Raw genomic sequence first — 26,255 nt, 5'->3', positions numbered from 1 at the left:
CTTGGTTTTTGGGGCCCCGTACGCGGCTAGGCTCCCAAAAAGTCCCACATATGTGGTATCCCCGTACTCAGGAGAAGCAGCAGAATTTATTTTGGGGTGTCATTTCACATATGCCCATGGCATGCGTGAGCAATATATCATTTAGTGACAACTTTGTGAAAAAAAAAAAAAAAAAGTTTGTAATTTTCCCGCAACTTGTGGCAAAATATAAAATATTCCATGGACTCAACATGCCTCTCAGCAAATAGCTTGGGGTGTCTACTTTCTAAAATGGGGTCATTTGTGGGAGTTTTGTGCCATCTTGGCATTTTATGGCCTTCAAAACTGTAATAGGTAGTGAGAAGTGAACTCAAAAATTTACGCCCTTAGAAAGCCTGAAGGCGGTGCTTGGTTTTCGGGGCCCCGTACGCGGCTAGGCTCCCAAAAAGTCCCACATATGTGGTATCCCCGTACTCAGGAGAAGCAGCAGAATTTATTTTGGGGTGTCATTTCACATACGCCCATAGCATGTGTGAGCAATATATCATTTAGTGACAACTTTGTGTAAAAAAAAAAATATATTTTTTTTTTTGTCATTATTCAATCGCTTGAGGCAAAAAAATAAAATATTCAATGGGCTCAACATGCCACTTATCAATTTCCTTAGGGGGTCTACTTTCCAAAATGGGGTCATTTGGGGGGGTTTTGTACTGCCCTGCCATTTTAGCACCTCAAGAAATGAGATAGGCAGTCGTAAACTAAAAGCTGCGTAAATTCCAGAAAACGTACCTTAGTTTGTAGATGTGACAACTTTTGCGCAAACCAATAAATATACAATTATTGACTTTTTTTTTACCAAAGACATGTGGCTGAATACATTTTGGCCTAAATGTATGACTAAAATTGAGTTTATTGGATTTTTCTAATAACAAAAAGTAGAAAATATCATTTTTTTTCAAAATTTGCGGTCTTTTTACGTTTATATCGCAAAAAATAAAAATCGCAGAGGCAATCAAATACCATCAAAAGAAAGCTCTATTTGTGGGAAGAAAAGGACGCAAATTTTGTTTGGGTACAACATTGCATGACCGCGCAATTACCAGTTAAAGCAGCGCAGTGCCAAAGTGTAAAAAGACCTCTGGTCATTTACCAGCAAAATGGTCCGGTCTGAAAGTGGTTAAACAGTCAGTTTACCCAAAAGCAATATTTCACATTTTTTGGGATTCTGGAGTAGTGATGGCCGAACGGTTCGCCCGGCGGTCGTTTCGCGGCGAATTTCCGACATTCGCGGTCCGCACGTTCGAACGCCTTTTTCCGTCGTTCGCCGCGGCGGACTTACGTGTTTAATGTATACAAGAACTTTAACCTTTGGTGACACGTTTATCATGTGATACAGGACAGCCAATTGAGACATGACAGCACATGGACACTTGTACATTCCCCCTAACCTATAAATACACCCGATCCGGTGGCCATTTTACATTCTTTCTTCTGTTAAGATAGGGACAGGTTCCTGTGTGGAGTAGGGAGAGATAAACCACTAGCTATTTGGTACACAAAAGTTCTTTTCAGGACTGGTATAGGTGTTAGGTGTTGATAGGTTTGCTGTGCTGCTGATTCTTGCAGCAGCCTGAGTGTCTTTTGTTAGTTTAGAGAAAGGGAAAGGACGGTGTATGCTACAGGGACAGCCAGATTAGTCTTTCATCATCATCATCATCATCATCATCATTAGCTGTTACTATCAAGGTCCACAAAAGAGCTGTTCCAGTAACCACTAATCGTTCTCTTTTTTTGCCAATTTGTATAGGGACAGGAAGGAAGCAGTGTTGTCAGGCAGTGAGGGTAATTTTAAAGACTTGCTGTTATTATTAGTTCCACAAAGGTTCTTTTCAGGACTGGTATCAGTGGTACAGTAATAGGCTTGTACATGTATAATATTCTTTCTTCCAAATATAGAAAGGATATTATACTTGACTGCTGCCCTTCTGCTGCAGTCTGCTAAACATTCACAACTCACTTGTTCCACAAAAGTTCTTATAAGGACTGGTAACTTGGTATAGGGTGCTACGGTACATAGGCTTGAGTGCGGTACAGTCTGCTGTTCTGTAAGGACCGCTATCGGTCCACAATAGATAGGGTTGACGTGCACCACTGCTGACCGCTGCCCTATACTGCAGCAGTCCTTCAGCGGTATAGGGACTGACGTACAGTCTGCTAATCACTAACACACAACCTGCTTGTTCCACAAAAGTTCTTATAAGGACTGGTAACTTGGTATAGGGTGCTACGGTACATAGGCTTGAGTGCGGTACAGTCTGCTGTTCTGTAAGGACCGCTATCGGTCCACAATAGATAGGGTTGACGTGCACCACTGCTGACCGCTGCCCTATACTGCAGCAGTCCTTCAGCGGTATAGGGACTGACGTACAGTCTGCTAAACACTAATACACAACCTGCTTGGTCCACAAAAGTTCTTATAAGGACTGGTAACTTGGTATAGGGTGCTACGGTACATAGGCTTGAGTGCGGTACAGTCTGCTGTTCTGTAAGGACCGCTATCGGTCCACAATAGATAGGGTTGACGTGCACCACTGCTGACCGCTGCCCTATACTGCAGCAGTCCTTCAGCGGTATAGGGACTGACGTACAGTCTGCTAAACACTAATACACAACCTGCTTGGTCCACAAAAGTTCTTATAAGGACTGGTAACTTGGTATAGGGTGCTACGGTACATAGGCTTGAGTGCGGTACAGTCTGCTGTTCTGTAAGGACCGCTATCGGTCCACAATAGATAGGGTTGACGTGCACCACTGCTGACCGCTCACCTATACTGCAGCAGTCCTTCAGCGGTATAGGGACTGACGTACAGTCTGCTAATCACTAACACACAACCTGCTTGTTCCACAAAAGTTCTTATAAGGACTGGTAACTTGGTATAGGGTGCTACGGTACATAGGCTTGAGTGCGGTACAGTCTGCTGTTCTGTAAGGACCGCTATCGGTCCACAATAGATAGGGTTGACGTGCACCACTGCTGACCGCTGCCCTATACTGCAGCAGTCCTTCAGCGGTATAGGGACTGACGTACAGTCTGCTAAACACTAACACACAACCTGCTTGGTCCACAAAAGTTCTTATAAGGACTGGTAACTTGGTATAGGGTGCTACGGTACATAGGCTTGAGTGCGGTACAGTCTGCTGTTCTGTAAGGACCGCTATCGGTCCACAATAGATAGGGTTGACGTGCACCACTGCTGACCGCTGCCCTATACTGCAGCAGTCCTTCAGCGGTATAGGGACTGACGTACAGTCTGCTAAACACTAATACACAACCTGCTTGGTCCACAAAAGTTCTTATAAGGACTGGTAACTTGGTATAGGGTGCTACGGTACATAGGCTTGAGTGCGGTACAGTCTGCTGTTCTGTAAGGACCGCTATCGGTCCACAATAGATAGGGTTGACGTGCACCACTGCTGACCGCTCACCTATACTGCAGCAGTCCTTCAGCGGTATAGGGACTGACGTACAGTCTGCTAATCACTAACACACAACCTGCTTGTTCCACAAAAGTTCTTATAAGGACTGGTAACTTGGTATAGGGTGCTACGGTACATAGGCTTGAGTGCGGTACAGTCTGCTGTTCTGTAAGGACCGCTATCGGTCCACAATAGATAGGGTTGACGTGCACCACTGCTGACCGCTGCCCTATACTGCAGCAGTCCTTCAGCGGTATAGGGACTGACGTACAGTCTGCTAAACACTAATACACAACCTGCTTGGTCCACAAAAGTTCTTATAAGGACTGGTAACTTGGTATAGGGTGCTACGGTACATAGGCTTGAGTGCGGTACAGTCTGCTGTTCTGTAAGGACCGCTATCGGTCCACAATAGATAGGGTTGACGTGCACCACTGCTGACCGCTGCCCTATACTGCAGCAGTCCTTCAGCGGTATAGGGACTGACGTACAGTCTGCTAAACACTAATACACAACCTGCTTGGTCCACAAAAGTTCTTATAAGGACTGGTAACTTGGTATAGGGTGCTACGGTACATAGGCTTGAGTGCGGTACAGTCTGCTGTTCTGTAAGGACCGCTATCGGTCCACAATAGATAGGGTTGACGTGCACCACTGCTGACCGCTGCCCTATACTGCAGCAGTCCTTCAGCGGTATAGGGACTGACGTACAGTCTGCTAAACACTAATACACAACCTGCTTGGTCCACAAAAGTTCTTATAAGGACTGGTAACTTGGTATAGGGTGCTACGGTACATAGGCTTGAGTGCGGTACAGTCTGCTGTTCTGTAAGGACCGCTATCGGTCCACAATAGATAGGGTTGACGTGCACCACTGCTGACCGCTCACCTATACTGCAGCAGTCCTTCAGCGGTATAGGGACTGACGTACAGTCTGCTAATCACTAACACACAACCTGCTTGTTCCACAAAAGTTCTTATAAGGACTGGTAACTTGGTATAGGGTGCTACGGTACATAGGCTTGAGTGCGGTACAGTCTGCTGTTCTGTAAGGACCGCTATCGGTCCACAATAGATAGGGTTGACGTGCACCACTGCTGACCGCTGCCCTATACTGCAGCAGTCCTTCAGCGGTATAGGGACTGACGTACAGTCTGCTAATCACTAACACACAACCTGCTTGTTCCACAAAAGTTCTTATAAGGACTGGTAACTTGGTATAGGGTGCTACGGTACATAGGCTTGAGTGCGGTACAGTCTGCTGTTCTGTAAGGACCGCTATCGGTCCACAATAGATAGGGTTGACGTGCACCACTGCTGACCGCTGCCCTATACTGCAGCAGTCCTTCAGCGGTATAGGGACTGACGTACAGTCTGCTAAACACTAATACACAACCTGCTTGGTCCACAAAAGTTCTTATAAGGACTGGTAACTTGGTATAGGGTGCTACGGTACATAGGCTTGAGTGCGGTACAGTCTGCTGTTCTGTAAGGACCGCTATCGGTCCACAATAGATAGGGTTGACGTGCACCACTGCTGACCGCTGCCCTATACTGCAGCAGTCCTTCAGCGGTATAGGGACTGACGTACAGTCTGCTAAACACTAATACACAACCTGCTTGGTCCACAAAAGTTCTTATAAGGACTGGTAACTTGGTATAGGGTGCTACGGTACATAGGCTTGAGTGCGGTACAGTCTGCTGTTCTGTAAGGACCGCTATCGGTCCACAATAGATAGGGTTGACGTGCACCACTGCTGACCGCTCACCTATACTGCAGCAGTCCTTCAGCGGTATAGGGACTGACGTACAGTCTGCTAATCACTAACACACAACCTGCTTGTTCCACAAAAGTTCTTATAAGGACTGGTAACTTGGTATAGGGTGCTACGGTACATAGGCTTGAGTGCGGTACAGTCTGCTGTTCTGTAAGGACCGCTATCGGTCCACAATAGATAGGGTTGACGTGCACCACTGCTGACCGCTGCCCTATACTGCAGCAGTCCTTCAGCGGTATAGGGACTGACGTACAGTCTGCTAAACACTAACACACAACCTGCTTGGTCCACAAAAGTTCTTATAAGGACTGGTAACTTGGTATAGGGTGCTACGGTACATAGGCTTGAGTGCGGTACAGTCTGCTGTTCTGTAAGGACCGCTATCGGTCCACAATAGATAGGGTTGACGTGCACCACTGCTGACCGCTGCCCTATACTGCAGCAGTCCTTCAGCGGTATAGGGACTGACGTACAGTCTGCTAAACACTAATACACAACCTGCTTGGTCCACAAAAGTTCTTATAAGGACTGGTAACTTGGTATAGGGTGCTACGGTACATAGGCTTGAGTGCGGTACAGTCTGCTGTTCTGTAAGGACCGCTATCGGTCCACAATAGATAGGGTTGACGTGCACCACTGCTGACCGCTCACCTATACTGCAGCAGTCCTTCAGCGGTATAGGGACTGACGTACAGTCTGCTAATCACTAACACACAACCTGCTTGTTCCACAAAAGTTCTTATAAGGACTGGTAACTTGGTATAGGGTGCTACGGTACATAGGCTTGAGTGCGGTACAGTCTGCTGTTCTGTAAGGACCGCTATCGGTCCACAATAGATAGGGTTGACGTGCACCACTGCTGACCGCTGCCCTATACTGCAGCAGTCCTTCAGCGGTATAGGGACTGACGTACAGTCTGCTAAACACTAATACACAACCTGCTTGGTCCACAAAAGTTCTTATAAGGACTGGTAACTTGGTATAGGGTGCTACGGTACATAGGCTTGAGTGCGGTACAGTCTGCTGTTCTGTAAGGACCGCTATCGGTCCACAATAGATAGGGTTGACGTGCACCACTGCTGACCGCTGCCCTATACTGCAGCAGTCCTTCAGCGGTATAGGGACTGACGTACAGTCTGCTAAACACTAATACACAACCTGCTTGGTCCACAAAAGTTCTTATAAGGACTGGTAACTTGGTATAGGGTGCTACGGTACATAGGCTTGAGTGCGGTACAGTCTGCTGTTCTGTAAGGACCGCTATAGGTCCACAATAGATAGGGTTGACGTGCACCACTGCTGACCGCTCACCTATACTGCAGCAGTCCTTCAGCGGTATAGGGACTAAGAGTTTTGTCACAGGGTCATTTAAAAAATGACATGCAGAGGAAGAGGCAGGCCCTTCCGCAGGGGTGGTAGGGGTAGGGCAGGAGCAACAGGCTTGAGCCAAAGTGGGAAGTTGCAGAAGGTGCGTTCAATTACTTTAAAGGATGCACCAGACTTGGTTGAGTGGCTCGCTCAGCCTTACTCTTCTGCACCCTCCTCATCCTCTCGATCTGCACCCTCTTCTTCACTCTCTGCTATGTGCACCCCCAAAGACACTACCACCAACAACACGACCACCACCACCACCACCACATACCTTCCGCTTGAGTCACTGGAATTATTTTCCGATCCATATCAAGAGGACATTTCTGATGCGCAGCCACTCTTGGTATTGGATCAGGAAGAGGAGGTAGCAACAAGCGCTACTCAGCAGTCTGACGCCAGTACCCAGATCAGCCCAAGGAGGAGGTTGGTCCCCGGTGTTGCTGCCTACTCTACTTATAGCGGTGGGGAAGGTGACGTTGATGATGACGTGTCTAGTGATGTCACGTGGGTGCCCACAAGAGAGGAAGAGGAGGGGAGTTCAGAGGGAGATATGGACCAGCAGATAGGGAGGAGAAGCAGCAATGACTTACATTGCACAGCAGGGACAAAGCAGACTGCAAATGTATCAGGAGCGAGTCATCGACCATGTACGGTCACATCTGGCGCTCCCAGGACACCGGCACATGGCTCCGCAGTGTGGGCTTTTTTTAACGTGTCCGCTGCTGACAATAGCGTTGCCATCTGCAATCTTTGCAGTCAACGCGTTAGTCGCGGTAAGCCCAATACTCACCTAGGGACGACCGCCTTAAGAAGGCACATGAGCAGCCATCACCGAGCCCAGTGGGAGCAACGGAACACACAAAGCCACACTGCAGGCTCTCACCGTCCAGCCTCGTCTTCTACTTCTCCTTCTCCTCTCTCCTCACAATTGTCCTCCACTCCACCTTCCATCACGCCAAGCTCACATTTTTCTGCAAAAAGGCAGGCTTCCGTGGGCCTAATGTTTGAGCGTAAAAAAATGATGACGCCGGATAACCCTCTTGCCCAACGGTTGGCGGCTGGCTTGTCAGAACTCATAGCCCGCCAACTACTGCCATATAAACTGGTGGACTCGGAGGCCTTTCGCAAATTTGTGGCCATTGGAACACCACAATGGAAGGTCCCAGGAAGGAAGTATTTCTCAGAGAAGGGCATCCCAGAGCTATATGGCCATGTTCAGCGGCAAGTGAATGTATCTCTGGCACACAGTGTCGGTGCCAAGATACATCTGACCACAGACACGTGGTCTAGCAAACACGGGCAGGGAAGGTATATCAGTTTTACTGCCCACTGGGTGAACCTTCTGACGGCCGTCAAGCATGTAACCCGTGGCACCCGTGTAGATTTGGTTTTACCGCCACGGATTGCATGCAGGCCTGACTCTTCTTCTCCTCCTCCTACTCCATCCTCCTCCCTCTCCTCCTCAGCTGCCTCCTCCTTTTCCGCTGCTAGCGTCTCTTCCACTGCACCGCCCAAGCTCCCCAGAACCTATTCCACATGCCAGGTGAGACGTTGCCATGCCGTGCTGCGTCTGTTGTGCCTGGAAGCAAAGAGCCACACTGGCCCGGCACTCCTTTCAGCTTTGCGTTCACAGGCAGATGAGTGGCTAACACCGCTCAATTTGACAGTTGGTAAAGTGGTGTGTGACAACGGTGCCAATCTGCTTAGCGCATTGAAACAGGGCAAAATCACGCACGTGCCGTGCATGGCACACGTCTTAAACTTGGTCGTGCAGCGATTCCTTGTCAAATACCCTGGGGTCCAGGACATCTTGCGGCAGGCAAGGAAAATCTCGGCCCATTTCAGAAGATCTTACACGGCCATGGCTCGCCTTGCTGACATTCAGCGGCGACACCATCTGCCGGTCAGACGTCTTATTTGCGATTGCCCGACGCGATGGAACTCAACCTTCTATATGCTTGATAGGCTGCTCCAGCAGAAACGTGCAGTTAACGTCTACCTGTATGAACTCTGCGAAAGAAACGGTTCTGGGGAGCTGGGTTTTTTTTCACCGCGCCAGTGGCTGCTCATGCGCGACACATGCAGACTTCTGCGGCCATTTGAGGAGATCACCAAACTGGTCAGTCGCAGCCATGGCGCCATCAGTGACATGGTACCTTATGCCTTCTTTCTGGAGCGTGCATTGCGTCGTGTCATTGATCAGGCTGTGGAGGAGCAGGAGCGGGAAGATGAGGAAGTCGCAATGCTGGATGAATTCCCAGGGGGGGCTACTCTATCTGAGACAAGTCAACAACAGGAGTCTGATGAGGAGTCAGAGGAGGATGGTGCCGGGGCGGATGAGCAGGAGCAAGAAGAGCATGCTTTAAACCTTTCTGGGATCCCTGTTGTGCGAGGATGGGGAGAGGAGAATGAAGAGGACGACATTATCCTGGATGATGAGCAGGAGCCAGGCCACCACACCGCTTCCACTTTAGTGCAAATGGGGGCCTTCATGCTCCAGTGTTTTAATAGGGACCCCCGTATAAAAAGCATGAGGGTCAAGGACCAGTACTGGGTGGCAACGTACTTAGACCCCCGGTACAAACACAAAATGGCGGAAATGTTACCGCCGTCGCAGAGGGCTGTCAGAATGCAGCACTTCCAGGCCTTGCTTCGAGAAATGCTGCATTCTGCTTTTGCGTGCGCTGGCAGAGGAGCAATTCCCACTCCCAGAGAAGGATTTGCGGGTACCAATCCAACAGCGCCTGCAAGAAGAGGCCGGTTTGAAGATGTGTTGGTGACTTCGGATATGAGGTCATTCTTTCAGCCGACCCATCGACAGGTGTCATCCGGATCCAGCATCAGGGAACGCCTAGACCGTCAGGTGTCCGACTACATTGGGTTAACGGCCGATGTGGACGCTCTGAGGAGTGATGAACCCCTAGACTACTGGGTGGGCAGGCTTGACCTCTGGCCAGAGCTTGCCCAATTTGCAATCGAACTGTTGGCTTGCCCCTCATCCAGTGTCCTGTCCGAAAGGACGTTCAGCGCAGCAGGGGGGATTGTGACCGATAAGCGTACTCGCCTAGCTCACCACAGTGTTAACTACCTCACATTTCTAAAAATGAATGAGGCATGGATCTCGGAGGAATTCAACACATGTGATCAGTAGACCATGTATATGTCTATAAACAATTTTTGGAATCAAGCACACAGACCTTCTTAATTCATTTGGCTCACTTCCCTGACCCAAAAAAGCACACCGTACTATATGCCCCTACCCTCCTCTTTGAAGAGGTTGAGCGGTGTCATATTTCTACTGGGGCTGCTTATTATGAGGGGTTCCCACCATCCCTGTGCTGTGCTGACTTCCTCCTGGGTGTTCTTATTATGAGGGGCTCCCACCATCCCTGTGCTGTGCTGACTTCCTCCTGGGGGTTCTTATTATGAGGGGATCACACCATCCCTGTGCTGTGCTGACTTCCTCCTGGGGCTGCTTACGGTGCTGCTGTCAGCGCTGTATGTCACGGAGCTGCTGTCAGCGCTGTATGTCACGGAGCTGCTGTCAGCGCTGTATGTCACGGAGCTGCTGTCAGCGCTGTATGTCACGGAGCTGCTGTCAGCGCTGTATGTCACGGAGCTGCTGTCAGCGCTGTATGTCACGGAGCTGCTGTCAGCGCTGTATGTCACGGAGCTGCTGTCAGCGCTGTATGTCACGGAGCTGCTGTCAGCGCTGTATGTCACGGAGCTGCTGTCAGCGCTGTATGTCACGGAGCTGCTGTCAGCGCTGTATGTCACGGAGCTGCTGTCAGCGCTGTATGTCACGGTGCTGCTGTCAGCGCTGTATGTCACGGAGCTGCTGTCAGCGCTGTATGTCACGGAGCTGCTGTCAGTGCTGTATGTCACGGAGCTGCTGTCAGCGCTGTATGTCACGGAGCTGCTGTCAGCGCTGTATGTCACGGAGCTGCTGTCAGCGCTGTATGTCACGGTGCTGCTGTCAGCGCTGTATGTCACGGAGCTGCTGTCAGCGCTGTATGTCACGGAGCTGCTGTCAGCGCTGTATGTCACGGAGCTGCTGTCAGCGCTGTATGTCACGGAGCTGCTGTCAGCGCTGTATGTCACGGAGCTGCTGTCAGCGCTGTATGTCACGGTGCTGATGTCAGTGCTCTGTATTACGGTGCTGCTGTCAGTGCTCTGTATCTCCTGCACCCTCTTGTTTGCCTACCCTGGTCCCTGACCTTCCCTCTCCTCCATTGCCTTCATTAGCTCCATAGTCCTGAATTGTCAGAACAATTTCCCAAATAAAAAAAAAATGCTTGTAGTTATCGATCCCAAATTCACCTCATACATGTATTATGCTATTGTCCAGGTGGTGGGACTACGTGCTACCCCCTAATAATTACCCCGTGGCCGCAAATTCGACCTAAAGGTTTGCGAAATTCGCCTCCCATTGAAGTCAATGGAGCCCGCGGCGAACGGTCGTTTTCGCGAACGTTTGTGTCCGTTCGCGTTTCGCGTTCGCGAAACGTCCCGTCGGAAGTTCGTCCATCACTATTCTGGAGGTCTAACGCCTCCCGAATATCTCTCAGGGCTTTATTGGTGAGATCTCTGTGCTGAGATCCTGGGTCTGCACACCGACTTTGCCTATAATCAGGGGTTCCCACCACCCCTGCTAGATTTTTATTCATTACATATTAAGGCATGCCACACATGACACAATTTTCTTTCTTGCAACCACGGGGTGCAGAATGGAAAATCACCTAGTTCCCCCATCAACACATTCAGTGTTGATGGGGGGAATCCCTCCTGCAGGGCTTATGTGTTCTCCCAATGGGGAAAGATGGGGGGGGGGTGACACGGAGAGCTGCCCCTGCCGGGAGAACAGTAGGTAATAATATAGCCACTGGCAATAATCTCATATAAAAATACGACATGCTGGTTGCACCAAAATAATCAATGGATCAACCTGAGCACAATCATCCTGCACATAGGTGGTCAAATCTCAGCCAGTCCCTGCTGAACTGGCCAAGGTTCAAACCATCTATGGTCAGCTTAGGAAAGTGCAAAAGGAAGAGCTGCAAAACACAATGATTGGGCTGGAGGTCCCCTATCATGTGACAGCTTCCCGCAGGTTCAGGCCAAACTGAGCTCCACTTGAACGTTAGCTCATCATTAGCGGACATGAACAGAGCAGTAAACTAGGGCAGGAAGTTGTTACCAGGGCTTTTTTTCAGGGAGAACTTCGCGGAACTCAGTTCCACCACCTCTCGCTCAGACCCTTTGGTGCCTGCTCACCACAATCACTTGTAAACATAGAAGTCTGGTTTCTGTGCTTACAAGTGACAGCTCTGCACTCTGTGTGTAAACCCCCTAAACTCTGCACTCTGTATCTAATGCAATCCTTATATTTAATGCCCCTTTAAGACCCTTCTACTATTTGTGAAATATGACCACACCCACTATTGTATGTGATTTGGAGGGTGTGTGTGGGGGAGGTTTTTTTTTGGGGGGCGGGGGGTCATGGTTGTTGAAGAAAAAAAGCCCTGGTTGTCACTGTTGGGAGTATCCAAGACATAAAAGAAGCCAGAGGTCTGACTTAGCACATATACTGCTGCAGGTTGGCTCTATTGCGTGAAATGACCCGTACATCATTTTGTGCAATAGACAGCAGGGTGCGCGCGCAGAGAGGCAGAACGGTGTAAACAAGGCAGATCTCCGTTCTGACAGGGATCTAAGCAGGAACACATATCTCTGTGTTCATCCAGTGAGTCCATCCCCCACACAGTTAGCAAGCAGCCCCTAGGGACACACTACCCTTTGATCGTGCCTGGTGTTAACCTCCTTCCCTGCCAGTATTAGTATAGTGACAGTGCATATTTTTAGCACTGTTCACTGTAATAATGTCACTGGTTCCCAAAAAAGTGTCAAAAGTGTCAGTTACTGTAGGTGTCTGATTTGTCCGCCAAAATGTCGCAGTCCCACTAAAAATCGCTGATTGTTGCCATTACTAGTAAAAAAAAAAAAATGGCATTCATATATGCCATAGTTTGTAAATGCTATAACTTTTGTGCAAACCAATCAATATATGCTTATTTTGTGGGAATAAAAGAGCATCAATTTTTTGGGGTACATCATCGCACGACCGCACAATTGTCAGTTAAAGTAACGCAGTGCCGTATCGCAAAAATATGGCCTGGTCATTAATCCCAAAAGTGATTAATATATATATATATATATATATATATATATATATATATATATATATATATATATATATATATATATATATATATATATATATATATATATATCACTTTTGGGAGGATTGAACCTTTAATTTAGACAACCGCACCACTGCATTGAATATTAACACATAAAGGAGTTCTGTAGTCACAGCATTTAGTTTCATTTTATAACAACAGCAGTGTAATAGCAAAACAATATTAGTTATATTTGACAATCCAATATAAGCTTACTTGAAAAATGTTTTCTTACATGTTGTGAGTGCTGCCTGTCTGCTGGCCATCTCTTTCCACAACTTCCTGGATTCCCAGCATGCTTTACAGCTTCCCCTCCATTTCTAAAGACTACATATCCCATGGTGCCTTGCTGCCTGCAAGCAGTGACTCCTGTACTGACTCCACCTCCTGAAACTCCTCCCCCCAGCACCTCTATAGATCAGAAGGCAGGCTTTGTGAAATGTGTGCTATTCACAGGACATCACAGTCATACCTTCCCAACTTTTTGAGATGGGAGCGAGGGACACCTATTAGCTAAAGTATGTAGGCACAGGACACACCCCCTGCCACACCTCCTTAAAGGAGAACTATACAAAAAATATATTAGGTAACCACTTCAATACCTGACACTTTTACCCTCTTCCTGCCCAGGCCAATTTTTAGCTTTCAGCGCTGTCACACTATGAATGACAATTGCGCGGTCATGCAACACTTTACCCAAATGTAATTTTTATAATTTTTTCACACGAGCTTTCTTTTGGTGGTATTTAATTACTACTGGGTTTTTAATCTTTTGCTAAAAAAAAGACCAAAAAAATTAGAAATAAAAAACCTTTTTCTTAGTTTCTGTCAGAAAATTTTGTGAATAAGTAATTTTTCTTCTTCACTGATGTGCGCTGATGAGACTGCACGGATGAGCACTTATAGGCTGTATTGATGAGGCAACACTAATATGCAGCACTGATAGGCGGCACTGATAGATGGAACTGGTGGGCACTGATAGGCTGCATTTATAGGCACTGATAGGCGGCACTGATGAGCAGGCATTGAAAGGCAGCACTGACTTGCATTCCTTATAGGCACAGATTGGCATCACTGATGGGCACAAATTAGCATCAATAGGCAGCACAGTGATGTAGTGGGTAGCACTCTCACCTAGCAGCAAAAAGGGTCACTGGTTCGAATCCCAACCACGACACCATCTGCCTGGAGTTTGCATGTTCTCCCTGTGCCTGCGTGGGTTTCCTCCGGGTACTCTGGTTTCCTCCCACACTCTAAATTATTATTATTATTATTATTATTATTATACAGGATTTATATAGCGCCGACAGTAGACATGCTGGTAAGTTAATTGGCCCTATTATATGTATGACAGGAAAAGGGAGAGGGCAGTTTCTTGCCCCCCATTTTCCTCATGGGAGAGCGGCTGGATCAGCAGTTTCAAGTTCCCCCGCAGAGCCTGTGGCCAGCGGGGAAACAGCTGTTAGTCACATGTTTTGAGAAGGGGTACAGGTGACCTCTCTTCATGACATGTGAAAAGCCCGGGAAGAACTGGTTTAAACCAGTTTTCTTGGGGTTATAAAAAGGGGGTTCCGCTGAGGGGGCTCATTCGCCTCAGAAGAAAAGCTGTGGTGTTCTCTCCCCTCCCTCCCTCCCTATAAAATAAATTTGTATTTAATTGTATTTTAATTCTGTATGGTTATGTTAATTTATTCTGTCGCGGTTGTTGTTATGTGGTAAGTTACCTTTGCAAAAAATAAAAAAATAAAAATAATAATAATAAAATAAAAATATTTAATAATAATAATACTGAATTATAACAGCAAAGGGGGACAAGTTATTAAGACTTTTAATTATAGTGTTCAAATATGTGCTACCTGAGCCGTAGTGACTAGGTTAGCTCTAAGTTTATTGGATGAGTTTTGTTGTGATATGTACTACATGCCCCTTTTGGGGATTTTGTGTTGCTGCCTGAGCCGTAGTGACTGGGCTAGCTTTAAGTTTATTGGATGAGTTTTGATGAGTTATGTACAACATTTTGAAACCAATAATAAACAACCGCGGCCATTATTATCCAAACACTTGTCTTCTTGTCTTATTTCAAAAGTTATTGAAAAAAAATTCCGGCCTGCTGTCCCATGAATGTGGGTTAGGGATCTTAAGTTAAGCTCCTTGAGGGTAGGGACTGATGTGACTGTACATAGTATATGTAATGTACAGAGCTGCATAAATTGACAGCGCTTCATAAGTACTTGAAATAAATAATAATAAATAAAATCACTAATGGGCACAGATTGACATCACTGATGGGCACAGATTGGCATCACTAATGGTCACTGGCTGGCATCACTGTTGGGGCTGCACAGATTATCAGAGCCCTGATTATCTGTACAGGTCTCCTATATGAGAAAATGCTGCTGATTGGCTCTCTGTCAGTGCGAGGTGAAGAGAGCCGATAACAGGCATTTCCTTGTTTGCATGTGATCAGCTGTGATTGGACACAGCTGATCACATGGGTAAAAAGCCAAGATCGGGGTCGTGCCGTGTCCCAGGGACACAGCGCGGTGAGACTGGGGTGACGTCATATGACGTTGTCCCAGAACTAAAGAGCATGACTTAATTTGTCTATTTTTTTACCACTACTATTCCTTTATATTGGCTTTTGAAATGTACAAATACACGAATTTAGAAATTGGATGAAAGGACAAGCACTGAGAAATATGTTTTGAAAGATAAAAGGTGCATTTTATACACAACTATATACAGGGCTTTTTTTCAGCGGGAACGTGGGGGAACACAGTCCGGCACCTCCAGCACTGAATGTATGTAAAAGCGTGGGGTGTGCTGGAGAGTCTATTGATGTTGGCTGAGGGGGGTTCTATTGTCACTGGTGGGGATTTGATTTTTTGTGAGGGTCTATTGTTGCTGAAGGGGAATATATTGTTGCTGGTGGGATCTTATGTTGCTGGAAGGGATCTACTGTTGAGGGAGAGGTCTGTTGATGCTGGCTGCTGGGAGATCTGTTGTTGCTGCTGGGGGGGGGGGGGTCTAATGTTGCTTGGGTGGATATTTTGTTACTGGCTGTGATATTTTGTTGTGCATGGTTCACTGTTGCTGTAGAGAATCTATTGTTGTTGGGGTGGAGTCCATTGTTGCTGGAGGAGTCTATTGTTGTATGGGGATCTATTGCTGGGATTCTATTGTTGCTGGCTGCAGGGGATCTATTTTACTGCTTTTCTTTTTCTCATTAACATGTTCCATATAAATGATTTAGCCCCACAAAATGATACTTGGTTCTGTATTCTTTAAAAGGAGCAGTACTGGTAGGTGGGTAGTGGTGGAATCAAGGGACGGTGGTCAGAGGTGGGTAGGGGGCAGAGACAAGGGGTGACTCAGACGGGGGGGAGAGTTCCTGCACCTATTCTCAGAGAAAAAAATCCTTGACTATATAGAACAGACCAAAATGAGGGAAAACAAGGAGGAAAGAGGGACAGAGGGACATTGCTCCAAATCAGAGACAGTCTCTTGTAATCAGGGACAGTCCCTCATAATCAGAGACAGTCCCTCGTAATCAGAGACAGCCCCTCGTAATCAGGGACAGTCCCTCGTAATCAGAGACAGTCCCTCGTAATCAGGGACAGTCCCTCGTAATCAGAGACAGTCCCTCGTAATCAGAGACAGTCTCTCGTAATCAGGGACAGTCCCTCGTAATCAGGGACAGTCCCTCGTAATCAGAGACAGTCCCTCGTAATCAGAGACAGTCCCTCTTAATCAGAGACAGTCTCTCGTAATCAGGGACAGTCCCTCGTAATCAGGGACAGTCCCTCGTAATCAGAGACAGTCCCTCGTAATCAGGGACAGTCCCTCGTAATCAGAGACAGTCCCTCGTAATCAGAGACAGTCTCTCGTAATCAGGGACAGTCCCTCGTAATCAGGAACAGTCCCTCGTAATCAGGGACAGTCCCTCGTAATCAGGGACAGTTGGGAGGTAAGCATAGTGACTACGTGTGACAGAATTCAAGGAATTAAATGTGTGGGGATCTTCACAATGTAAGCTTCAGAGTAATAGCAGTAGGCTAGAAATACTGTAATTGAAATACAATGTGGAAATGAATATATGATTTTACATACATTTTATCTCTTGTTTGTTGTTTTTTCATGGTCTCTTGCATGTAGCAGACTCTACATGGTGCTCTATGTTGGTATCAGGCATTATTCTAATGACAACTATTGTTATAATACCGATTCTTCAGCCTATATACAGCAATATACAATACAAGTCACTAGTGTTCCCTATAATGTCTTCTGGGCTGTGATTATAGTTTGCCAACAATAATCTCTAAAATTGCTGTTTACTTTATTCTGCTTTTGTTTCCCTTGCTAATTAAATGCCGGTATCCATCGCTAAGCGAGGGAGCTCGCCTGAATGAACCTCTTCTAGCACTATGCACATACAATTCAGGGACCGCGTTGGCTCTCGCCGCTTGGAAGAGAGGCCTTCGATAGAAATAGGTGACTACAGGCGAGTTACCATGACGCCGCAATCATATAATTCATTGTTATCAATCCCATATCTAAAGTATACATCGTTCAAACATGTGACAGACCCTAAAATCAAATATTTTTGTACTTCAGATACACTTTGATTTTATGTATTAAATATCATTTATTATTATTATTATTATTATTATTATACAGGATATATATAGCGCCAACAGTTTACACAGTACTTTACAATATAAAAGGAAGACAGTACAGTCACAATACAATAAAAGACAAAAGGGTTATGAGGGCCCTGCTCATAAGAGCTTACAATCTATTCAAATGAAAAAGGTTCCTATATTTTAGAAATACGTCAAGCTTCAAGGGCTGAGAACACCTTTGCTTAGATGAATCTAAACTGGCATTTATGCTGCTTTAGGTATTGTCTTATGTGTTTATCTTTTTGGTATTTAGTCTAGTTGTCTCCAAGTATTGTAAGGCATGGTCTGCCTTTTGAAAAAAAAAAAGAGAAAGAAAGAAATGTACCTACGTTATTAAAATAAAAAATGTGCATTTATTACATTTTTGCATTCAGTCCCGGTTCCCATATATATGCGATGCGGGAACCAGCACGATTCCCGTGCCCTCTGCGAACCGCTGCGGATGTCAATAGAATGTTAATGACACCCCCCCAGATCGGTTTGCAGATTGCAGTGCGCACTGTGAAATGGTGCAGGAATCAGATGTGATTCGCACCACATTGCTGTGCACATCCCATGCGATGTCTGTGCTGCGATGCACATTCAGCCACACCCAATACGATCAGATTCCAGTGTGGATCAAAAAAAGGGTCCTGCACCATTTTGGTGCGAATGCGATGTAAAATCAGCCATACAGTATGTATGGCTGAATGTCCATGGCCGCACAGACATCGCTTGAGATGTGCACAGCAATGTGGTGCGAATCACATGCAATGTTTGGCATCGCACAAGTGTGAACCCAGCCTAAAGCCTGTAGAGTGCAATGCACAGGCTGCCGCATTGTTAGGACCCATTTACACCAGGAACTCCACATCTACTGCACATTTTTTCATGCACATTTCCATGCATTTGATGCACTCCACATCTACTGCATGCATTTTTACATTCGCATTTCTCCTGTAAGGCCACTTCCTTCTTCTTTGTGTGGGCTTTTATGCGCACTGTGATGCGTTGCAGTCATAGGTGTGCACAGCCTATTGCATTAGGGTGTGCACCCCAACGCTTAAACACACGTGCATGTGTGTGTGTATCTATCTACAGTGGTGTGAAAAAGTGTTTGCCCCCTTCCTCATTTCCTGTTCCTTTGCATGTTTGTCACACTTAAGTGTTTCGGAACATCAAACCAATTTAAACAATAGTCAAGGACAACACAAGTAAACACAAAATGCAATTTGTAAATGAAGGTGTTTATTATTAAAGGTGAAAAAAAATCCAAACCATCATGGCCCTGTGTGAAAAAGTGATTGCCCCCTAAACCTAATAACTGGTTGGGCCACCCTTAGCAGCAACAACTGCAACCAAGCATTTGCGATAACGTGCAATGAGGCTTTTACAGCGTCCTGGAGGAATTTTGGCCCACTCATCTTTGCAGAATTGTCCTAATTCAGTTACATTAGAGGGTTTTCGAGCATGAACGGCCTTTTTAAGGTCATACCACAACATCTCAATAGGATTCAGGTCAGGACTTTGGCTAGGCCACTCCAAAGTCTTCATTTTGTTTTTCTTCAGCCATTCGGTGGTGGACTTGCTGGTGTGTTTAGGATCATTGTCCTGCTGCAGAACCCAAGTTCGTTTCAGCTTGAGTACACGAACAGATGGTCGGACATTCTCCTTCAGGATCTCTTGGTAGACAGCAGAATTCATAGTTCCTTTTATCACGGCAAGTCTTCCAGGTCCTGAAGCAGCAAAACAGCCCCAGACCATCACACTACCACCACCATATTTTACTGTTGGTATAATGTTCTTTTTATGAAATGCAGTGTTCCTTCTACGCCAGATATACTTGGACACACACCTTCCAAAGAGTTCCACTTTTGTCTCATCGGTCCACAGAATGTTGTCCCAAAAGTCTTGGGGATCATCAAGATGTGTTGTGGAGAAATTGAGACGAGCTTTGATGTTCTTTTTGCTCAGCAGTGGTTTTCTCCTTGGAACTCTGCCATGCAGGCCATTTTTGCCCAGTCTTTTCCTGATGGTGGAGGCATGAACGCTGACCTTAACTGAGGCAAGTGAGGCCGGCAGTTCCTTGGACGTTGTTGTGGGGTCTTTTGTGACCTCTTGGATGAGTCGTCGCTGCGCTCTTGGGGTAATTTTGGGTGGCCGGCCACTCCTGGGAAGGTTCACCACTGTTCCATGTCTTCGCCATTTGTGGATAATGGCTCTCACTGTGGTTCGCTGGATTCCCAAAGCTTTGGAAATGGCTTTATAACCCTTTCCAGACTGATAGATCTCAATTACTTTCTTTCTCAATTGTTCCTGAATTTCTTTGGGTCTCGGCATGATGTGTAGCTTTTAAGGATCTTCTGGTGGACCTTACTGTGTCAAGCAGCTCCTATTTAAGTGATGCCTTGATTGTGAACAGGTGTGGCAATAATCAGGCCTGGGTGTGGCTAGAGAAATTGAACTCAGGTGTGGACAACCACAGTTATAGTATGTTTTAACAAGGGGGGCAATCACTTTTTCACACAGGGCCATGATGGTTTGGATTTTTTTTCACCTTTAATAATAAACACCTTCATTTACAAATTGCATTTTGTGTTTACTTGTGTTGTCCTTGACTATTGTTTAAATTGGTTTGATGTTCCGAAACACAAGTGTGACAAACATGCAAAGGAACAGGAAATGAGGAAGGGGGCAAACACTTTTTCACACCACTGTATCTATCTATCTATCTATCTATCTATCTATATCATATATATATATATATATATATATATATATATATATATATATATATATATATATATACATATATAGATATATAAATATATTTAGCAGTGGACAGTGCCAATAGAACAGTGGACGGTGTCAGTAGGGCAGAGATTGGAGTCAGTAGTTTATCTTAATACATTTTTTTTCTCTTTTACAATTTTATTTTATTTTTTTATATTTTTTTGAATAATTTTGTTATAATTTTTTAGGAGCCCCATTGGGGGGCTTTGGTAAAAATATGTAAACTGACCCCTGATGTCTCACTTTTGAGACAGAGAAAGGGACTGAGGACAGAGATTCCCCAGTCTCTTTCTCTGCAGCCAAGCAGCAGGGGGAATTGGGCACACCTTGTGCTTATGGTTGCGGTGCAGGTTTTTCACGTTTGCAATGTTGAAAAATGCACCATGCTGTGCTTTTTCATTGCACTGCACTGTAATTGTGTGAACTATGCCCATAGGATAACCTGGATTTTGGGCTATCTGCGCAATTGGGATGCAGTCAGAAATGCATCCAACTGCATTTGGTGTGAATGGGCCCTTAACCGCCAGCCTCAGATCCATATGGAGGTACAGACCTACCCGTTATGAGCTGGAAGAAGTTCAAAGTAGTATTCCTTGCTAACACTAACTAGCCTGAAAAAATGTACACCCCACCCCTGCTACCTATGATGTCTACTGTGTGTAAAAAAAGAACGTGGATACCTTTTTTCAACCCGCTCAGATCCGGTCATGTGACCCGCTGTGTCGGACAGCAGCGGCTGCAAGGGAAAGGGGAAAGTGCTTGACAATGGCTGGGGATTCCTGGAAGCGGTGACTTATCCATAGGCTCTTATGACCCATCCATTGTCGGCACTCTCTCTTCTGCAGCTGCTGGGTGACACAGATTAGCTGAATCATGTGACCGGCCTGGAGTGGGCTGAAAATAGATAAGCATACACAAATTTTTGGGGTTAGTCAGCAAGGGTAAGTGCTGCGCATACTGTTAGCGCTATATAAATCCTGTATAATAAAGGTAGAAGAACATTTTTAGACTAGTTAATTTTAGGCAGGAATTCTACTTTAACAATAAACGACAAGTGTGGTGACGTCACTGCACTTGTGCCACCACAATCTACGAGTCCCTCTGCTGCAGTGGCAGATGAGACTTGTAGTCTTCTACTTAAATATGATAATTGATGAAAATAGTGCAAGCAATAAAATGCATGTTTTACCACACATTAACACAATGCATTGGTGTGAAGCCAACCTTTATCATTTCAGGAGCCAAGTACACTATGTACCCTAGCTTCCTCATTAAAGGGTTAGTAAAATGCGTCACCACTGAAGAAACTTCCATCAATAACCAGTCTTCTGTTAGGGTTTACATGCTTCGGCGATATGAATGGCCAAGCCAGCAATGATGTCACTCCAGCGCATGAGCGCAGGAGTCATTGTTTACAGCACAGCTCTATGGCACAGGTATGCCATTCCTTGAGAGCGCATGCGCCAGGGACATCACCAACTGCATCTAAAGTAAATCTCTCCTAAACAGTGCATGTTTAGGAGATATTTACTGTACCTATAGGTAAGCCTTATTATAGGCCGCCCTATAGGTAAAAATCATACATGGGGGTTTACTCCCACTTTAATGACATTTATAGTGGAGGTCCAGGAAGAAAAATGTTTTTTGTTAATTATGTCTGTTGGATTAACTGCAGCTTTTAGATTCTCTCTGGGTCCCCATTGCTTAGATCCTCCCTTAAAGCGGTAGTAAACCCGCTGAGGTTTTTTTTTTTTTCTGACCTGCAAGGGAAAAGGCATAATGAGCTAGTATGCACCGCATACTAGCTCATTATGAAATACTTACCTTAGAACGAGGCCCCGACATATCGCCCGATCCACACCGAGGGAGATGACATGTTCCCTCGGCGTGTCTTCCGGGTATCGCGGCTCTGGCTCTGTGAGTGGCCGGAGCCGTGATATGGTCACTCCCGCACATGCGCACGGGAGATTTCTTTCCGGCAGGGTCCGGTGTCAGCCGAGAATCCCCTGTGCGCATGCGCCGCTGCAGTCAGCGGCGCATTGTGAGGGGAATATCTCCTAAACCGTACAGGTTTAGGAGATTTTTTTTTACCTACAGGTAAGCCTTATTATAGGCTTACCTGTAGGTAAAAGTTGTAAAAAAAGACTATACAACCACTTTAATTCCTGTTCTGGTGGCCGCCCTCACCAAGACAGGAATTATAGGAAAATTTCCCCAGCACACTGTAATAGATACTATAAAATAAAATACTAGTTATCTAATGTATACATGCATACACCTAAACAATTCAAACAATTACTAAACCCTAAAATCTATTATTTTCATACATCAGAGAAATAAACTGTAATCTTAGATGATACATATAATTATTTGGAAACAAAAAGGTACGTATTGAAAAATTTTCTTTTAATTTTCTTCAAATTTTAGGCTGAAATGCCATTCAAGTTTATTCTTCTGTGAACTCCGAAGCCGCCATGGGACAGATATTTATATCAGCAAAAAAAATGAAACTCAAATTGAATCCTTTTTGGCATAGCACAATCACCTAAATATGTAAAGATGTGTTCATGCAATCAAAAACGCCTAGGTTTTAAAATTCCCGGATCATTCCCTAGATCAGCAAAAATACATGCTTAGCCTAATTTAAAATTAGCAATTAGCCAAAAAAATTCCAACTTTCTTTTTCATTTTTATTTCTTTAATATTTTCATCTTATATCCCTCTCAAATAATGTGAATTATTATTGGATTTGGTACATTGACACACCATATATATATATATATATTCAGAATAGGTACATGTGTTCATACATACAATGGAATAGGTATACATGCAATGTTTGTATGAACCCATGTGTCTATTCTTAATAAAAGCACCCTAGTTCAGCAAGATTTGTGGAGTGTGATAACCCATTGGAGAGTAAATTAGCTATGGCACAAGCTTCCTTGCACCCATCTAGCCTATTGCATTAAGAACATGTGCAGCTCACTTAACCCTGGCTTACATATTTACTGTATTTGTGTGTTTGCATGTTCTTATTAATATGCAAGCCTTTAATTTAAAAAAAAAAAACAGACAGGAATATATAAAGTATTAGAAATTAATTAAACCTAAAATATATTTAATATATACTATTAAATGTTATAACACAATTTAAACCTAGTTCACGTATCAAACATAAAGTAATGCAGATAAAAGTCCTACAAGCATACTGTTGCGGTCTGCCCATTCATTTCCTATTTTGATATTTTAAGTAAATAAAATAAGCATACTCACTTTTTCTTCAAACGCCCCTTTTAACATCCAGCAAACTACATTTCTTTTTGAATAACTGGTTTAGGCCGATCTGGTCTAGCTGGCGTAAATTAGAGCAGAATTTACTTGCACATCTCTATTAAATCGGCCGATGTGAAGTCAGTTTAAGCAGACTGTGTTGTGTTGTGGCCGGTCAGGCTGTTGTTTTTGTCACCGTCACAATAGGCTGCTGGGAATGTTAGCGCTGAATTTTTTGCACCTGCTAATAAATGAGTCGGGTGTTTGGCAAATAAATCACACTGGCACAAAAGAGGTGGAATTCAGCTTTTTTTTTTTGTGGCAATCTCTGAGCGCGGATGGCGGAGTAGATTGTAGTAAGAAAACCCCAAACAAAAAAAAGGCTATGACAAAATGTCCAGCAGACATATAAGAGTCAGCATTAAAAATAACTACTTGCAAAATAGACGAAAAAGTCACGGTACAGCTTGCTGTCAGAGATTTCAACCTAAGATTTTTAGTGCAGATCAATTGGCACCTTATATGTCAGTGCCAAACGTCAAATTTTATTATATGTTATGAAATAAATATATTTGTTTTGGCACATTAAATTTTTGGCATGGTTGAATTATCACTTTTGTGGTTCCTTCTAATACAGGAGACACTTGGGAGGAGGCCTCTATAGGAGATCAATTGCGCAAATGCTACCTGCGGGAAGAAGGCAGTGTGTTGGGAAATGTGTTTTTTTGTGAGAAGATTTTATCTGTAGAATGTGAAAATTGTGGCATGCCACCACGGAGGGATTCAGGTAAGTTTATACCTTGGGTATGGAAAAAGTTGGTTACTTTTGTTTGAAGGGGCTAGATGGGATTTTCACTTTTTGTGAAAATACAAGTATCCTTTTAAGTAGAATGGTGGCCAGGCTATGGACAAATATTTACATTTTTTTTAACAAGCAGTAATACAGGTTTTATACAAGCTCTCACTAACCTTTTTAGCTTCAGGTACTGTCAAGAAATTAATCCTACAAGTCACACATGAAAATCAGTAAAAAAGGTTTAATAAATGCCCTCACTGACTTCTGTAACTGCAGGAACTGTGGAGCAATTCTTCCCCAAAGTTCACAAGAAAAGCAATAAATAAGGTTTAATACAAGCCACCAGTGACCTTTGTGGGCTAATTCATCCCCAGTGTTCACAACATAAGAAGTTAGATTTGATGCAGGCCCCTACTGACCTTTGTAGCTGCAAGCACTGTGGGATAAATAATTTCTAAATTTCACAAGAAAATCAGTAAAGTCCTCCAAATCAGGTCTCTGGAACACTGCTCTCCCATTTTACTTTGCAATTGTTCTATGTTTACATTAGAGACTAGAAGGTTGGAAGGCTACCATGTCACTGCTTGGAAGGGGAGAATGGTAAGCTACTGGGAGATGAGAGTGTACTGCTGTACAGGATGAATGTTATATGGTGCCTGCAGCTATAGAAGTTAGTGGGGGTATAGAGGTGAATGAGGGGTTGTTTTTAATTTATTTACTGTTAATTATTAACATAGAAATATTTGAAAGTCCATAGCCTGGCCACAGTTTTACTTTAGAACACAACTTCAAACTATTCTATTTAAGGGCCGGTTCACACAGCGAGGCGCGGCGAGGCGTCTCCGACTTGCCTCGCGGCGACCTGCGGGGATCTCAGCGGCGACTTGCAGAGGACTTCTGTATAGAAGTCAATGCAAGTCGCCCCCGAAGTCGCCCAGAAGTAGTACAGGAACCTTTTTTCTGAGTCGGAGCGACTCGAGTCGCTCCTCTCAGAACGGTTCCATAGTACTGAACGGGGGCGACTTGCGGGAGCGAGGCGCGGCGAGCCGTGTCGCCTCGCATCGCATCGCTGTGTGAACCGGCCCTAAAGGTGTCCCAGCTTTTATTGCAATACTGACCTCTCCTCTGGTGCTGTCCCCTACAGTAACTACAGTAACTGACTCCTAGGGTCATTCAACCCAGAAGGCTAAAAACATACTGTGGGTACAGGACATCATTGACTCAACCCCAGTGGGGGTACTACAGCGACCTGCAATCGTAGAGTGGAATTTATCAAAACTGGAGTAAACAGAATCTAGAGCAGTTGTGCATGGCAACCAATCAGGTTCTATCTTCCATTTTCAAATCTTAACGGATGAAGATGGAAGCTGACTGGTTGCCATGCACAATTGCTCCATATTCTGTCTGTTTCAGTATGGATCAATTGCCTCATGGTATAATGATGCATTACATCATTACACCATGGGCAATCTTGATGTTGGGTTTTGAAATAGCATCTAAAACTTTCAGGTGTGGTTCCTCTTACTGGCTGCTAGGTCATTAAAGTAAAGGAGTAATCACAGTGCCCTGTGAGGGGCATGCTATACTACACACCTTAAAGTGCTGAAAAGCTATGACTGTTAAAGGATGCAAATCTTTGACTCATTGCTCACCGGGGAGGTAAGGACACTTCATCTTTCACATGGTTGCTTTAATGTGCACCCATAAGTAGAATCAGCAGGACATTGATCAGCATCACCAAATTCCATGACTGTTATGTAGAAAAAAAAAAGGAATTGCTCCCAAGTTCTCTCATGGGACTAAAGCCAAGGCAGAAGGTCTTGGGCTACCTGCAGGTGTTTAATATCTCTAGCAACTGCAGAGAATCTATTGTTTTCATTCAGACAGA

At 45.0% G+C, this 26,255-nt stretch overlaps 1 long non-coding RNA gene across 1 annotated transcript in view; it reads left to right on the top strand.

Annotated features, from left to right (window-relative positions):
* LOC143961144 (uncharacterized) overlaps positions 1-26,255 on the top strand; it is a 77,994-nt gene that overhangs the window by 28,373 nt on the left and 23,366 nt on the right. Inside the window, exon 2 of the long non-coding RNA XR_013270421.1 lies at positions 24,209-24,358. This is a non-coding gene — a long non-coding RNA (uncharacterized LOC143961144). The remainder of the gene's footprint in view (positions 1-24,208; positions 24,359-26,255) is intronic.

This window comes from Lithobates pipiens, unplaced genomic scaffold, assembly GCF_037356315.1.
Source record: "Lithobates pipiens isolate NorthernLeopardFrog02 unplaced genomic scaffold, aLitPip1_a1.2 Scaffold_8, whole genome shotgun sequence".
NCBI lineage: Eukaryota > Metazoa > Chordata > Amphibia > Anura > Ranidae > Lithobates > Lithobates pipiens.
Note: the sequence above shows the minus strand (reverse complement) of the source record. Positions and strands in the feature narration are given on the sequence as shown.